We start from the raw sequence: 10620 nt of genomic DNA, 5'->3' as shown, positions 1-10620 counted from the left end.
AATTAAAACCCACATTTGGAAAAGAATACCATATTTTAAACACATTAATCAAATGATAAAAATGACATGTCTTGCTTAAGAGGAAGACGAAAAAATTTAATCAAAGATGAAAAAGAGAAAAACTGTAAGGTTGATGGATATAGTAGCATATTTAGTGTAACATGCCCCTAAGTTAAAAATAGGAGTCATCTAACGAGGTGAAGGAATTGCCTGGACTACCAAAAGTGGTCGGAATCCATGCAAAAAGAATTCCAAAAATCTTGTAGAGGAAGTGTTTGAATCGTGTTTTTGATGGTGGAACTAGATTAAGCGCCATCAAAAACATCTAGGACACCTAAAATTTTGAAGTTTAACAACTATAACTTAGATCTACAAAAATCCTTGCCAGATTTTCTCTATTTCCATAAATTTCCGGACAACTCCTCCGCCTCATTAGACTACACGTTAAAAATATAACATCACAATAAATCTGTAATTAAAAACATAATTGTGTATAAGTTCAACATTAATACCAAGACTGTAGTTATATTTAATTCAACATACATTGTTAAACCCACAAAAAAGAGAAAAACTCACAAGATTGATACAATAGAATATTTGGTTAGATTAAATTATTTATATATATATATATATTTAGTTATTAATTAAAACGTAACCACAAGAAAAATTCCAAGATTGATATAGTAGAATATTTGGTTAGGTTAGATTAATTATATATATATAATTTAGTATATTAAATATAAAACCCACATTTGAAAAGAAAAAAAAAATTGTCATATGACATATATTTCTTAAGATGAAGACAATAAGGAACAGGAAGGAAGACAATAAAAAACAAATTTAATCGAAAAAGAAAAGGAAAAAAACTCACAAGATTGATAAAATAGTATATTTGGTGAAATTGATGAAGAAAAAGAGAAAAGCTAGAAAATTGATAGAATATCATATTTGGTTAAACATACCCATAAGTTCAAAATATAACATCATAAAAGAATAGTAAATCTGTAATTAAAAACATAACTGTGTATAAATTTAACGTTAATACCAAGACTGTAATTATATTTAACATACAGGGTTAAACCCACGCATTGTCGGTTATAATATAGTTTACTTAAATAAATTTCGAACTTGGTCCAGCATGGCATATCGTTGATAAACGTATTTACACTTTATGAACATAAGGGCCAGCTTTTACGAGACATTTGTCCTTTCCTCGCTTTAAAAGATTATGTCTGTGCTTTGGCATTTAAGCTATATAGTTGTCCGACTTATGAGTGTTAATACCACTAGTACCTGATCTCACACAATGAATTAATAACTTGGCTATCAATTCCGACTAGGTGGAGACCTTTCGTGGCTGGAGCCTTTGTGGCGCTCCATTATTGTCCTTGGGACTCGCTTCAAATCGACGACTTTCCTTTGCTGTTTGTATCACACGGTCGAGATGCCTTGCCGGGTTTCTATGCCTTAACAAACTCGATGCATATGTATCATTCTTCCCTTTTTGGAGTTGGAGACGTCCACTGAGAAGGATTTTTCGTTACTCAGGTGCCCATGGGTTCTTTCATTCGAAATACACTGTAAAACTGTTTGTTATTGTTGAATCATGGCTTTTAACTATCTTTGGCCTCTATAACAAACTTATCAAACTCGATGCATCTCTATCATTCCTCCCTTTTTGGAGTTGGAGACCTCAACTGAGAAGGATTTTGCCTTACTGAGGTGGCCATCGGTTCTTTCATTCGAAATACACTGTAAAACTGTTTGTTTTTGTCCAATCATGGCTTTTAGCTGTCTTTGGCCTCTATAAAAGACCTATCGACCTCTAGTTCGACATTATTCCACGTCGAGGGTTTGCTCAGAAGTCCCTTCATCATGTATTGTTCATTGCTCTTGACTCATGGCTTTTAACTGTCTTTGGCGTATATAACAGACGTATCGACCTCTCGTTCGACATTCTTCCGAGTTGAGGGTTTTCTCCGAAGTCACTTCATCATGTAATGTTCATGGTTCTCGACTGTTACTAGGTATAATTTTCCTTTGGATGCCTTTCTATGACCTCTAACTGCCTGTGGCTTTTTGGCAGGTCTGGTGGCCTCCATTTTGATATTCTGCTACGACGAGGGTTTGCATAAGAAGTTTCAACCAGGTAATTACTAAATTGTTTTTCCATGATTTCGCATGCAATTCTTCTTTTATCATTCATTTTTATTTCACTTATTAATCCAGTTACTCCTACGAGTTGGGGTGGAGGGTTTTGCAGATATTCAATTATTGAGTGGTACGCGGGTGGGAGGTCTTACCTAGAATGCATTAAGTCTCCTCCTGGTACTACATTTCTTAAGGTTTCTTATGGTTTGGGGTTTCAGCTCCGCCATAGTGCTCTATTCGGTCTATACAAAATTGTTTGATTATCGAAAGTACTAGACAAGTCGGCCCTTAAAGGCAACATGTTGTGGCATAATTTAAGATTGGTTTCCTATATGAAGATTATTGTTTAGGTTATGAGTTTGGGCAACTTCTTCCACTATCTTTCAAGCTATATATTTTGTTTACTTTGCCGAGGGATTTCAGCCCATCCTATCCAATTCTACTATTGGTTAGCTAATTGTGTAGGTTCTTTTATGAGAACCTACAGTTCTGTTGTGCTATACAACTCTTCCCATTTCAAAAATTTTATCTAAAAACTTTAACAAGAAATGGGTCCCTTTTTAAGAACTTAGATAAAATAAATAAAATTTTTAATCAATAGTTGTGATAATTCCTTTGCTTTTAGATTAAGTTCAATAACAATCACAACTTTGCAAAAACTATACAACACATGAAAATCCTTATGAAAAGGTCTGATTCGATTTAAATATTAAACAAGACCTTCTCATAAAATGAGTATAATTGAATGTGTCACATCCTTGGTTTAAAATATAGACTTAAGGTTTCCATTGGCAATCACCGATGCGATGACACCATCGGAAAGCTCATATTGCAAGTTATCAAAGAGTCATTCCAAGGGGCCATATAATCTCCCGATGCGATAAGCCAATCGCAATTGACCATCACTTGAAAGCACAAAATCCATAACAAATGCCCATTTGGAATCCGCCGATGTGATTTCTCGCAATCGAAACTTTACAAAGGAAATAGTTAAGCATAACGGTTATATCTCCCAATCTGTGATACGCGATTAATCGCTTATCACTGATCGGGAAGTTACGATATTTATTTTAAAATAATCATTATAAATATTTGCGATGTGACATATCTTTATGGAATTTGAGTGTCACGTTGTCAGTTACGGGAAATCATTAATTAAGCAGTTATGGTTGAATCTTTCAGGGATTCAATTCGTGGTAGTGTAATATATCAAATCCATAGCACTCACTGCACTTAAATTTCGTTAATCTTGTATACTGTGTATTAGCTTTGATCAAATATTTACGTTGTTACGTTCTTCTATTTCGATGTGCAGTGGAAGTCTGAATTTATGAATCCAATGAAAATGATGAAGAAATCAAAGAAACCAAAGGTTCCCGTCATAACCAAAGAGGAACCAGTAAAAAAGGTCTTGATAGCTAATACTACCTGCCTCAGTCTAGGCGAGGCTTCATGGGAAAGCATATATAATTTGTTGGAAGCCGAGGATCCAGAAGAGATTGAAGAAGGAAAGGGAACATCGGATTTCATTGTCAAGTCAGAGAGTACTCTTAAAGATTTGGCCAATTCTTATCTTCACAAAATAGCAGCCCACACCAAAATATTATGCTATAATGACTTGGTCAGATGGATAATTGAGAGTATTAGCATAACAAACAGAGCATTCTTTACGACTGATGGATGGATGTTTGGGTAATTCAGGGCGGAAGATATCAAAAATATGTACCATTTTCCTGAACCACAGAAGTAGTAAAACAAGGAATTTTTGGAATCCTTCAACATGGAAAATGGCATGAAGTTGGACCCTATCAGGCAGTGGAGGCATTACCCAAACAAACACAAGTATGATCATCAGGTATGTACTCCGTAGACTCCTTAGCATCTCCTTACTGTTATGCTGGTGATATGATATGAAGACTCTTTGGAGTCCATGATTTAGATAATTTTTCTATAGAAATGGTTCCTTTAATGGAAGCAGCAATTAACTCTTACATCATGGATTGGGCAACCATTTTATCTGATAAAATGGCCAACCAAATCCTTGATTATAGAAGAAATAGGTTTCTTAGTACCCGAGTAATACCCCCATTTTATATGAGTGCCTACATTTTGGACACCATCCATTTCAACTCTAATTACCCCATTTTAGGCTAGAAATGGACCCCCTAAAACCCTAACCCCATTCATATCTATCATAAAGAATTGTTGAAAGCCCATTATAAAAATCATCTTTATAGAATCTGTCATGGTTTCGTCTTGTCTGTTCAATATGCTATATTCAACAAATCTACTCCTCAGTTGTTCGATGAAGCCAGAGTAGACCTAACATCAATTGGTAGTTGGTTTGGCGAAGAGAAGTTCACCTACATCAAACTTTTTGGTAGCACTACTGATCGACATGTCCTCCCCTTATACATTCTTGATAAACTATTTGTGAGAGAAATAGCTTATCAGATAACAGAAGTAGGGATGTCAAGGAACCTAAAGGAGTCCAAAAAACAAATGTGGCCTTCATTCCCCCTCCGATGTGGTACATTCACAATACATGACTTCAAGCATGCAGAGAAGGAAGCTGAGAAAATTAAAATGTTAAAGTTAGCAGTCATCCCAAAGAGGCAATATGATCCAAAAGAAATCACCTACAATTTCACCTCTCATGTCAAACTTGCCAGGGTTGAACATGAGAAGGATGATTATGATGATTTGTTCACTTCATCTAAGTTATTTTCTCCAGTGAAACATCTAACAAAAATCAGACTAGGAGAAGAAGGATTAGAGAAATTTTTTATGTTCAGGACATAGAGGTTGCAAAAACTACCTCTGCACTTGTTAAATACTACCTCTATGGTGTAACTGGAAGCCCACTGTGAAGGAAAAACTATTGAAAAGACTCCTCAAAAAGAAAAGAGGCTTGCAAGGGAGCAGACAAAGGAAGGAACTAGTGAGATACATGATACTGATATAAATAGTGATCCTTATTTAATCAAGGAATGGGAGCAGTTTGATCTAATCATGAAGAACTCGAACAACTCCCAAAAGCTCACTACACCAAAATCGCATGCAGCACAAAAGCCTGAGTTTATTAGTGTTCTGATTGAAGGGACAAGCGGCCTACCCAATATTCAGCAGGATTTATAAATCATTCCCAAAAATCCTATAGAGGAGATTGTACTAAAAACAGAAGAAATATCACCCCTAGATGTATTCTACAGTCTGAAGCACAGGGCTATGGTTAAAAGATAGAGGAAAAATAGGAAAATTGATCAAGAACCTCTTCTAATTCCTCACGCCGAAATGATGACAACAACTAAATTGTCTCAGTATGCAGGGGCTTATACAACAAAAACAATAGACAAAGCCTCAAAGGTCAACCAACTAATGAGAGAAAAGGACCAAAGGATCAGTCAACTTGAAGTGCAATCGGCAGAAGAACAACAAAGGATTAGTCAGCTTGAACAGCAGCTAGGAGAGCAGAGACAACAAAATGAGAAACTAAAAGAGAAGTTGAAACTAGAGAAATATAAGAGTGATAAACAAACTCTCCATGAAAAATAGAAGTTGTCTCAAGAACTAAGCACACGTCAGATGACAATTGAGAAGGAAAAGAAGGACAAGGAAGATCAAATTGCGTAAATGCAATTACAGATAGGAAAGTACAGGGGTTATCCATAGGTTATTGAATTCAGAAAAGAAGCCTTAGAGATAACCAAAGCCTTGTCCTGACAGTTGAACATCCTTTACCATAATATATCATTGGCTGACCCATTATGCGATATCTTTGCATCACTGATTGAGAAGGAAGTTGACACCAAACTGGAATTAGAAAAAGCAGATGAAAGGATAACAAATTTTCTTTTTCGGAAATATTCCGAAGAAGGAAGGGCTACTAATTTGCCAAAAATACAAGAATCACACAAGGAAATCCTGTTTTTGGAATGGGAGTCCCAGCTAATGAAAGAAAAAAGAGGAATTTCTAGATCCAGAGCTGCAATGAAAGGTGTAGTCGAATTAGTAAATAACAGTTTACATATGTCTAATTTGATCTTAGATTGCTCTCCAAGTAAATTCCCGAAAGCAAAGGAACTGGAACATCATTGGAGACAGGAGTTGGCAAGTAGAGAAAAATAGAATGAAGAAGTGAAAAACTTGACATGGGATACATTCTAGTTTTTTCTAGTCAAGCCACATAGCCAGTAGATGGCCGTGAAATGCCTCTCTGACGCAGTTAGCTACATGATGCCCAAACTCTTCGATGCCACCTACACAGTGCAACTACATTCCAAGATGAGTCAACCTCCGGAAATCCAGCCAATGCTCGCAATCTATCAGCTACAAGCACAAGAAAGGAAGTCGATTCAATGAGTTAGTTCAATCGCTATCGCACTACTATTTTTATAGCAAATCCCAAATTTCATGTCTACAGTTTGAACAACTCATAGCGATTTTTGTTGAAAGTTTGTTTTTATTTTTATTATTTAAGACCCTTTCATGTATTTAGAAAGGGTCCTCAATTTGTATAATATTTGACTTCAGAAGCTGCACTTGTGTACTTCTAAATATTTTTTTCTCAATAGTCAATCAAAGATTTTGCATTTTTGTGAAAGAAGATTTTTCAAGACTTGCACTTGTGCATCTTCTAAAGGTTTTCTCAAATAGGAAAGTGGAATTGAAGTGTTGTTTACATCGAAAGGATTCAAATGCATGCGGTACTTATATCACTGTTTTTGTCTTATTTCTTTATGTGAATGGACATTTCATAAAAGTTGTTATTGTTGATATATATGTATGTTTTTTGGACAACTCTTTATCATATCATTTCGGAAGGATTTAGAATTGTTATCATTTGAATATATATGTTAGTGATGTATATTGTGATGAATGCAAAAATATTTTTATAATTACTTTGTTTAATCTCTTAAACAATGTAATCATCATATGAATACATCTTTTTATTTACGAATAAGCCATTTTTATGATTATTTGTCTATTAGAAATAATCAGAAATTGCATTGTTAAGATGATACCAGGGTTATAAAGTTATATTTGCATATTTTTGAATTGTAGGATAAAACACTTATCACCTTCATTACACATTATAAAACAATCACCCATTAACTCATACATCGCTAGGACACTGGTCCCATTATATCTAGTCGAAGCCACTATACCAAACAGAAAATGAGCTGCACTAAGGTCCAAACCGAGTGGTTTTCCCCAATGTTGATGCAACGATTTTAGAGGCATCAACAAGTTCTTAATATTATAATTTTCATTATGACTGTGTAATGCGTCATGCTACTTAAATCTCCAATAGTTCCTCCGAGAACCTACAGTTCTTAATATTATAATTTTCATTACGACTGTGTAATTTGTCGTGCTATTTAAATGTTCAGCAGTTCCTTGTTATTTTGTTTCCTATTAGTTAGTATAGTTTAGCAAATTTAGTTATCGTATTAATTTCATTGATATGGTAAACGGTATTTTCCCAAACTGTGAGGGTAGTATAATGGAATTCTTTAATCTTGTTGCATATTGTATATCTCGTTTTTATTACACTGTTTCCTTTATTCATTTTGTGAACACTGAATTGATAAGTTTATACCTGAATGCTTGTTTTACTTAGTCCCTATTACTTAGGGTTTAGCAAAGGTTTTAGTATTCTATTGATCTTCAAAAGGTAAAATTTTTGTACTTTATATTTATTATGTGATAGTTGTATTTTATATTGAATCATACTAGCTTAAAACTATTGGCCAATATTGACATATGCTTATTTTAATTCTGCCATATTTTCTTTAACAAGAACTTTTTAAAATTATTTCCAATATTGAAACTTATATTTTTAACAAGGGAGCGACTGTTGTAGTGGTAGTCCCTGTCGGGGTGCTAGAAGCATGAACAATGCCATATATGAATTTAGGTTATGCTTCGCTTATGGCTTTTACATGGCCTCTTGTACTCTCTATGACCTACACATATTTTCCATGTTCCTCCTCACCCAGATATATTGATGACTTGGAAAGGACCGAGACTACACAGAAAACAGTACAATCAAACAAGAAAGTGACTTGCTTCCGAAGGAAGAAAAATCACAGTACTCAAAAAACATGTAGGACAGTGAGGGAACCAGCAGAAAACAAATATTGTTTTGGTATTAACTTTTGAAATTTAGCATCAACTCTGCCAAAAAACCCCAACCCACAGAGCTAAGACCTTGTTTGTTTAGCACAAAGTTTTGGACAGTAGAATGGAGCTACACCAAAATAGTAATAGGATACGACCAAGAATGGAACCAACAACAAATATTTTTCATATTTAAAGAAATAGGACACAACCAAGAAACCAACAATAATGTTCATAATTTTAGTATAGGCCTTTGAAATTTATGGCGGTTTGAATTGGTAGCATCAACTGTGTAAAAATCTGAGGCCCAATGGAAACGTAAAAACACTTTGTTCACCATAGTTGTGGACAACCGGATGGAGCTTATGCACCATCTGCAACTAGCCCTCTTATTTTATATAAAAGAAGCATAAGTTGTAAGAATTTATGTTAGTGAGAGCATAACACTTTTCTGATTTCTCCTTAGTAGTTATGTTAGTTTTAGCTATTCTTGATATCTGAAGGGAATTGAACATAGAGATTGATACGACTAACACCTCAATGACAAATAGCTGCACAATTCAAGCTATCAAATCAAAATTCATAATATTACATTAACAATTTTTAGAAGAGTAGTTAACAGAAGTGAAATTCATATACATTTGAAGGATTACTGCAAAAATAGTGCGGAAACGGTGCAGAGAAATCCTAAACAATGTTAAACCGTCAGATTCTATAAGCCCAAGAAATTCTTTGAGCCCAAAAAATGTCACGACCATATCTATCAAATAAAGATGGACCTCAAAGGCTGTCAAATTAAACTGGACTTCAAAATTTGTAGCAGTTCACTACTTTGAAACTGTAATGTATAGAGGTAAAGACAAACTGTAACATATCAGGCTAAAGATAGAGCTTTTAAAAAAAAAACCTCTAAGACATAGTTTATACTATAAAACCAATCCAAAATTCGGACGTAGTTTATAATTTCAAACCAATCTAAATTCCTTTTCATGAAAAATGTAATAACATTTTATGTTATGGACTAATGCTAATGTAAAATGCACTAATGATAATCTAAACTAGAAATGTGCTTATGAACTTTGGTTAAAACCGATAATTATTTGGTTAATGATAATATGAACTTTCATTAAAAAAGATCCTTCAAGCAATTGCGCAATAAGGCATCTAGTTTTTATGGTGAATAATCTTTGAAAGAAATGTTATTTAAAATATAATCTATATTTGTACTTATGGACACATTGGTTTAAGAAAATGTAATATTTTAGATATGTCTTTCACAATATCAGGAGGTAGTGAACTTTCTCCACCTTGGACACTAGAAAATAGTATAACTAGTCCATGTAGTAGAAGCAAAAATATACTTAGAGTAGCATTAAGTGTTACATATCGCAAAAATAGATTTAGAGTAGCATTAAGTGCTACATATTCCTTCTTCCATACCGAAATGATGCTCCATGAGATCTGAAGATAGTTCACTTGTTCTTTGCTTCAAGGCATGCTTTTCTTATGATTTGATGAGAGAGCTTTTATTGCAGGTAATGTAGCTATTATACAATCACACCAAAATATTTCAGTGGCACATGCTTAGTGCGAGACATATGCAATGAACATGTATGCATTGCATTAAGCTGAGATAGACACAATTGTTTTGAAAGTAAACGTACCTGAAGATCGAACTGTTCATTTGAAAAGAAGAATTCTCTTTCTGATGTTGACATATTATTTCTCTTTCTGATGTTGACATATTGATAAAGGAGGAAATAAGATGTAGCAGACATCAAAAAGCTAAAAAGCTCTAGAGACATCCACCAACTGGTAGAGTCGTCAAATCAAGGGTGTTTCTATTTTAGAAGATGGGAGATGTAGAAGCATTCTTGAAAAGCTAGTCCAGAGACATCTACCAACTGGTAGAGTTGTCATATTTGGGGTGGTTCTTGTTAAATGACTGTTATTTTAGATCATATTTGTGGATTTGCGGAACTCAATATGCAAATTGAAAAAAAATTGGAATGTCAGCAATTGGTGTAGGAATGATGTATGTGACACCAAAAGAAAATCATGAACTAAATGATATATCTGACATCAGAAGCAAATTGCAAATAAAATCCTGGTGTTAGATTGCAAGTTTCATTGGTTTCCAATCATAAATGACTAGATTAGATTTTTTTTCAAAGTTAGAACTACCTTCACTAACTTTCATCTACCCAATTAACTGCTTAGAAAACAATAAAGGACAATTTTAGTGTGTAAGATATAGTAGTGACTTTCAATCAAGTTTAGCGGTTCAATCCAATAGGCTTCAACTTCTTGGTTCTATTGTAGTAAACAATCTCATCCATGGTTTTT

Source organism: Pinus tabuliformis, chromosome 7, assembly GCF_031772625.1.
Source record: "Pinus tabuliformis cultivar Carrire ecotype Pingquan chromosome 7, CPIR1, whole genome shotgun sequence".
Taxonomy (NCBI): Eukaryota; Viridiplantae; Streptophyta; class Pinopsida; order Pinales; family Pinaceae; genus Pinus; species Pinus tabuliformis.
This window is presented reverse-complemented; position numbering follows the sequence as displayed.